The sequence below is a fragment of the Daktulosphaira vitifoliae genome, unplaced genomic scaffold, assembly GCF_025091365.1.
Source record: "Daktulosphaira vitifoliae isolate Bord-2020 unplaced genomic scaffold, ASM2509136v1 Scaffold_4, whole genome shotgun sequence".
NCBI classification, from domain to species: Eukaryota; Metazoa; Arthropoda; class Insecta; order Hemiptera; family Phylloxeridae; genus Daktulosphaira; species Daktulosphaira vitifoliae.
In genome coordinates, this window is record NW_026099575.1 from 13,531,656 (window position 1) to 13,539,355 (window position 7,700).

Consider the following 7,700-nt stretch of genomic DNA (forward strand, 5'->3'; position numbering starts at 1 on the left):
AATCGCCTAATCAAAATTTTTAAGGAAAACAAGCACTACTTAAAATAGATGTAATTGTTAATAAAAAAAACACCCGACACAAATTCATCTTATAAGAGTCTTCAAAATATATTTAATTTTTTTTAAACATTCATAAAAATGAACAACTCGTTTTTACAAAATGTTAAACAAATAAAAATGTTTGTTTAACTATGTATAATTAAATTGAGAATTATTAGAAATTTTGAATGGGGATCCCGATAACTTTTAGAATATAGAGCAGTGGAGAGGTGAATCTCCTCTCCTGTTTCTATGATTTTATGTCTATAGGGGTTTGTACCTAGGACCCCCTCCTCGTTTATCTACTGATACATTAATTGACCGAATATTGTAATCTAATTTAGATTACAATATTTATTCAATTAGTCAGATTTACTTTAAAAGAACAAACAACTTAATTTCTCACGAATTATCAAATTATTTCATTACATTTAATTCATGAATTAGATCATGTCCAAAACTTATTAAAATCAAAACATACCATTCGAATATATAAAATTTTATGATCACGTATTTTTCTATTATTTTCTTATAAAATGAGCACATAAAGAAAATTTTATTAAGATGTTCAAACCAAAAGTATCGTATTGCATTATGAAATATGTACAGGTACTCGAGAAATGATTTTTTAACGAAACAGGAAATGATAGTGTTATATTAGTAAACAGTTGGTTATAAAAATGGATACGTCATCGTCAAATCTTTTATTGTGGTCATTAGCAATTCGTTCGATTAATATGTTCGTAGTGAAGAACTTCAACATAATCTTTTTGAATTTAAAATAGACAATTAGAAATACAAAACAATTTTTCATACGACACGTCAACGATATAATACGAATTTCAATTGCAACGTTTACCACATTAATTTAATCGCGACCAAATTGGTTGGCTTACCATATGTATGGCATGAAAACAATACTTAATAATTACAATAAATGAATGATGGTCCTAATTTGCCGTTGTGCATTGAACCAAACAAAGATTATTACCACGGGGCACAGACAATAGAGTGGAGTGATCATTTGTGTCGCCGCATATATGTATAGATTCCTTTATTAACTAAATTGTCATTGAACTCCTAACGAAACATATGTAATGTTTTCCTACTGAATTGTTCTAATAGTATTATATAAAATTGTGTTTTACACTCATCCCATTTGTACTATTTATTACCGTGTTACTATTATTGAAATAGTCATCATAATAGAAAAGTGAGTACGTGGCTTTTACAAAACTCACTTACTTAAAATATTTCTATTTCTCACAGGCCTTAAATTTCAATTAGTCACTTGTAATCGTTCACAAATTCTTTAAATGTAAAAGGATTATCGTTGTCCAGATAATTGGAATATTATTCCGTTTGAATATGACCACAATGTTGTGATAAATGCATAGTATAAAATTATACAAATAGTAAATACTATGAATAAGTATGTTTATTTACAACTTCAAATGTCACAATAATTTGAAAGTGTAAACGCCAGTTGATGTTTTAAAAGCTAAAATGTTTGAATATTAATTATTCAATTGCATAAAAATTTCTAACGGTGAATTATTAGATAATTATATATCTAGACTCTATAAATGGTAAGCCGTCAAATATTTGTTTCTATTTGTAAATAATAAGAACTAAATGTGTTAAGTACATATGATATTATAATAAAATTTAAAAATCTGCATTTATACTAATTTATGATTTAAACATTGAAAAAAAAAAATGATAAGGTTTTTAAATACATAATAAGGTAAGGCTTAAAATATTTGTAGAAAAATTATCTTAAAACATGTATTTCAAATTTCTTTAATTACAGTATAGAAATAATTTAATCACTTTTAATTAATATCTTTTAGTATGAATAATCTAATTTAACTTATTGTTTAAATTGGCTATTTACAATACAATTAATATTACTATGGATTAGATTAATTATTTGTTTATTCAATGCCAGCGCTCAAATTTGAGGGTCTAATTGAACAATTTAATTAGAGATAACAGGCAATTATTTATAACAATAATTAAAATCACTATATAACAGATGACCAACTGCTTATATAAATTAAAATTTAGTATTGAGGTTAAAAGATAATAATAGTAAAATTGTCTGTAAAAATGAAGTGTCATCAAATTTATTGATATTTTTATGAGAATTGATTGTCTTATGTAGATTGCTACTAAAGTATAATATAAATAATAAAAATTACAACATTTATTCAGTATCAAATAAAATTTTAAACTGTTATACAAACATAATAATTTCTACTAAAAATAGAACAAAACAGAAAAACAATATTGTAGTAAAAGTGGTGCTTAAATGTGTACAAAAAATTGACTAAAACTAGAAAAAGAACAGCATATATTTGATAAATTAAATCTATTTACAACACTAATGGGCGATAAATAACAAATAGAAAAATAGACAGCCAGAAAGGTCTATTAATAGCAATATTTTTAGTTTATTATACACCATTTGTGTAACAATTTCAAACAACCGTTTTTAGCAGATGGCAAAAAAATTTAAAAAACGGGAACAAATTCGTTGATTATAGTTAAATCGATGAACAGATATTTGAATAAATGAATACTGTCAGTCGAACTGTCACTAAGAGCGATAAATTCAAATAAAAGATAAGTTCGTCAGAAAACTGGCATCGTGGCATTGATAAGTGTTAAGAATCTTTTTAACGCCACGTTTCTTTTAATTATATAATCTTACCAAAGCAACGTTGCCGATTTACTTATGAACTTGTAGCTATACCGTGGGCATGAGATAACGAAACTGTCTTAACCAATAGACTCTATTTAATAATAGACTCTAAAAATAGACTCTATTGGTTAAGACAAAAGCCTTCTATCTTACCATTTCACCGGCGAGTGGCGTTATCTCATGCAGTATAATAACTGCACTCTATTAATTGTATTACTATATTAAATATGACACTTAAGTTTGTTCAAGCGGTTATGTGAATTTGTTGCTCTTCCTACCTGGCTCGATTGACCTCAATATTCATTTTCTAAAATATCTGTCAATCAAATTAAAAATAATCAATTAATTTGTCAACCATTTGAATTCACTGATATATTAGTAATCGGGTGTAACTATTTTTATTATTACACTTTTTTTGCCCGCATTTTTCCACCCGCCTAGTTAAACATCCAATTGTTCACATAATAATTTTCTATTTTATAAGCTAGTTAGACATGTTTCCATAAAAAAAATAAAGTTAGTATCATTCTAAGGGACAAAGAATGGACCACATTTGATTACTTAAATCCAAAGATAAATACTACTCAACAAAGCCAAAAAAAAATATTTTCAAGGTTATAATTATTTTAGGAGAAATTAAGTGGGCAATGATAAATTAATCATACTATAGAACTATTTAAATAACATATTTAAAATTTGTTTAGAAATATTTCACGCAATTTTTATTTAACAATTTTTTTGTGTAACAGTTAACATAATGTATAATTTTTTGGGGAGGGGGGCATAGCTACCCTAGTTACATCTATAATTTGTCAGGATCATTAAATAATTAAAGAAGTTGACATTTCTTTTTAAATCCTCCATCAAATCTATCTATGCGTGTTTATTACATAGTTGAGTAAATATAACATTTGAATTTATTTATTATATTTGTCCCAAAACAAATATGAAAAAAAATGAATTATGTTTTATGAATACTAAGTACTCATTCAGTTTTTCTCTTATGATAAAAATGAATTTAAACTTTAAAATTCATCAACTGATTTGTTAACAGTTTTAGTTTTTTTAATAACATAATTATTTATAGTAACCAAAATGGTTCATACGATATTTTTTATAGAATTCGTTAAATGATAAAAAAATATCGAATCCATTTAAAAATAAAAATATATACATTATACACATTATACACATTTTCGCAAAAACTATTACAATCTTTACATTTTTTATAAAGAGAAATATTATTTGGTTTATAAAACTACAATAATATGTTGTTATATAAATTTTACTTCATCTCTTTAGCCACAAAAATCTTGCAATTTAATTTTCATTAAGTGGAATAGTTATTTTTTATTTTATAATAATAATAGCTATAACAATTTTATTCTTATGTTTCTTTTTAACCGATCAACCATTTTCTTTTTAAAATTGTTCAAAGATTTAGACTTCAAATAAAAGTTTATCATTGATCTGATTTTATAACAACGGTGGCCACAATTATCTGTTTCGGTAGCCTATAAGTAATTTGCTATGATAATTATCAAAAAAATTTTTGTTATCTTAACATTCTATTCTTCTATCTTATTTGTTATATTTTAGTTAATAAAAATTAATTATTAAAACAACATATAAAAATGAAGAATATCGTATTTGAAATAGTGAAATAAAAGTTTAAATTTAAACTAAAATCACTTAACTTTAACATGTTTTAACAGATGTACAGATTGCTGCAACTTTAAATACGCCACTGTTTTTAATCCAAGTAATTCTTTTCTTTACAAAAATTTTGAATATTGAATAGTTTCTAAGAAAATGATTGTCTAACTTAAAATTAATCCTTGTATATTTTTGAACTGAGATTTTAATTTTTTTTATTAAACTCACTACATGTATTCGTTTTATGCGGTTCGATAAATATCACTTTTCATTAGGAATGATTTTCGCTTATGTGAACTAATGACTTTTATTTTTTGTTTTTCGGCTTATCACATACATAGCTCCTCTTTGGTTAGCCATTGAATTCTTCCATTAATTTTGAATCTATTTAGATCATAAGATTAAGAATAGTATACATTTCTGTTTTTAGTATTATACACAAAAAATGTGTGTCACTGTTTTTATAATAATAATGATTTTTTTTATATTCTAAAATAATACAGAAACTTTAAATAGCACATTTGTAATTGTTTTTACTTTTAATTTACCGAATTAAATAATAAATGCTAGAAATTTATTAAAAATATTATTTGCGTAAAATAATTTATTTTTTTGTATGTATTGAATAAATCAAAATCAAAAAGATATACATTACCAGTATTTATAAGTAATGCAAATACGCATAAATTAAAATTAACCTTATTGACCACCGCATATGATATAATGTATAATCATGATTTTAAATTAAATGTTATTAACAATAATAGAATAAATAGTATAAAAATATAAAGTTTTTTCAAAATCTCATTGTTGTTACAAAATTAAAAATTTTATATTTTGCAAAAATAAATTTTGTTTTATTAATGATTTGTTATTTAATTAAAAGTTAAACAAATATTTAAACTAGTACTCAACAGTAGAAATGTTTAATCTGGAAATAATAATCAATTCACATAATATAAGTTAACACATAGGGTAACTGGTTCAGTTTAAATCCTCCTTGAAATATCACATACAAATGAGCACCACCACTTGAAATTTTAACTCTTTCTAGCGTTAAGTTTAAGTAATTTCAAAGTTTTCTCGGTTTTTTGAACTTAAATTCAACCTAAAAAATTTGTTTTTTAGTTAAAATTTTAAAGTAAATGAAATCATTTATCTAATATCAAGATATTAGATATTTATTCATAATAGGTAATATGTTAAAAGTTCGAAGTTAAAAAGATTATAATTATTTTGATAACTAGACGGGTTACCCTACGTATTTTCAAATATTATTTTAAAATATAAAATTTTAATTATACTTATTGATCAATTTAGTTTAAACTTGAGAATTTAATTGTATAAGTAGGAATTGTAACGACAAGTTGACCTTGGAATACATTTTTTTTGGAAAGATTAAAATTATTCATCAAGTATGTTATGATATATTTTTTAGATTTACACAAATTAGCACATGAGTCTTGTTTATGGTCTATTTGTAAAATATACTTTAAGAATATCATAAAAGTAATAGATATGATTATTTATATTTTTAGCCAGATCACTATAAATGTTACAAATATAAATTAGTTAATCTTACATAATTTAGCTAATGATCAGTTTGGTCACCATTTTGCATATTGTACCACAACTATTACTATGAATGTGTTACATAACGACTTGGGATATGTTTATAATGAACAAAAGTAAACCATTTTTGATAATTAATGTCAAATGTTTTGTATTGTTTATATGTATAATTATGTAATACTCTTTTTATTATTTCCAATGATTGCACGGAGTCATATTATTTATAGCCTCTAATTTTTAAACTTTAGACTCGTTATCGAGGATTTTTATTTTCAAAACTATAATTTCTCTTGATGGTATCTAACAAAAGTTAAGACCAATTTAAAATAGATAAAAGTTATAAACACACTACTATTTTATTGACTTAAATAGAAATTCCGGGTACTTTATACAATTTCATTTGTTATCAATCGGAAGACGCCAAAATTCTTTTCTTTCGCCTAATAAATAAAACGAACGCTCTTTTTATTAGTGGAATAATTTATTATGATCATGTCCTATAACGTGACTAATAGTCTTAAAACTGTATACATCATATTGTTACAGTTCCTGCCTTCTGAGTTATCTATTATACTCGAGTAATTAAATAGCATATACAAAAGAATGAAGCCTGCGAGTTTACCGCAATGTTCTTGGAAATTAAGAAAAAATATTTCAAATTCCATGATCTTAAGACTTTATTAAGGTCACGCCTTCCATCTCTTGTGAATTATCAAATAATTTTGTCGAAATTTAAGTTGCAATGGATTATTAAATACTCAGTTTTCTTTAGTTACCTTCCAATATTCACTGTAGATGTGTTTTAATTAAGCTAATAATCCTCAGGAAGAATTTAACTACATATAGAATAAAAAATATGTCTCGTCGACAACTCGCGTTACCAAGTTAAACGCATACAATTAATTGCGAGTTCAATGACTTCAAAATTTGATTACATGATTTTATTATTATAAATAAATTGAATTTTTAACTATCGCTTCAGTACATGGAAAAATTTTAGGAATAAATCATTAAGAACGAGTTAATACAGAGCACTCAGATATTTATTTAAAATGGGTCGACGTTCATTTGTTAAACAAATGGTAATAATTTTTTTTATTTTATCAGTCGAAGATATCTAGGAATAGAGAAAAACAGCAGTAAATATTTTATAATACTTATATCGAAGAGCTTGGACCAAACCGAATCTGACCTTGTAGCAATGTAATTGATGTAATTTGTATTGTTCCAAGGTCTTTTCGATAAACGTTACTGTATAGCAATACATCAGATTTTAGTTTTATTTCATACTAATATGCTTAATATTTTTCCGTTAACAATAGCCTTTCTCTAAGTAACCTCAAATTTATTGTACTCCAACGTTTATTTCGGTAACACTGGCACACAGCCGGTTACTCTGTGCACTTGTCTACCTAGACGACGACGTGCAATTTGAGGGGCGGTCGCAACATCAATATCGATAAAGTAAACGGTTGGTGGCGCATGACAACAGAAAACGTTGGCACAGGACGGCGGCACTTGCGAATATTGTGCGAAAACAATTAAACGCGAACGGTTTAAAAGTGATTTCTGCGCGTAATCGAAGAAGATCAAACGATAAAAGCCGACCGAAAGGCTTCCAGCGGCAGTAAAGTCGAATAAAAAAAAAAAAAACCCATTAAGGGAAAGTGGATGTTCGTGTCGTGGATTCGGGAGTTTTGTGTACTGCGGGGCGCATCGATAACGT

General features: G+C 25.6%; 1 long non-coding RNA gene across 2 annotated transcripts; it reads right to left on the minus strand.

Annotated features, from left to right (window-relative positions):
• Window positions 1–3,928: 3,928 nt before the first annotated feature.
• LOC126905716 (uncharacterized) lies at window positions 3,929–7,437 on the minus strand. 2 transcript variants are annotated; one of them, XR_007704093.1, is made up of 3 exons: window positions 5,985–7,437; window positions 5,318–5,510; window positions 3,929–4,786 (listed from the first exon to the last, which is right to left on the minus strand). It is a non-coding gene; the product is annotated as an uncharacterized LOC126905716 (long non-coding RNA). The 2 variants fall into 2 exon arrangements; XR_007704092.1 differs by having other exon boundaries at window positions 3,929–4,550; window positions 4,631–4,786; window positions 5,318–7,437.
• Between the last annotated feature and the right edge of the window lie 263 nt (window positions 7,438–7,700).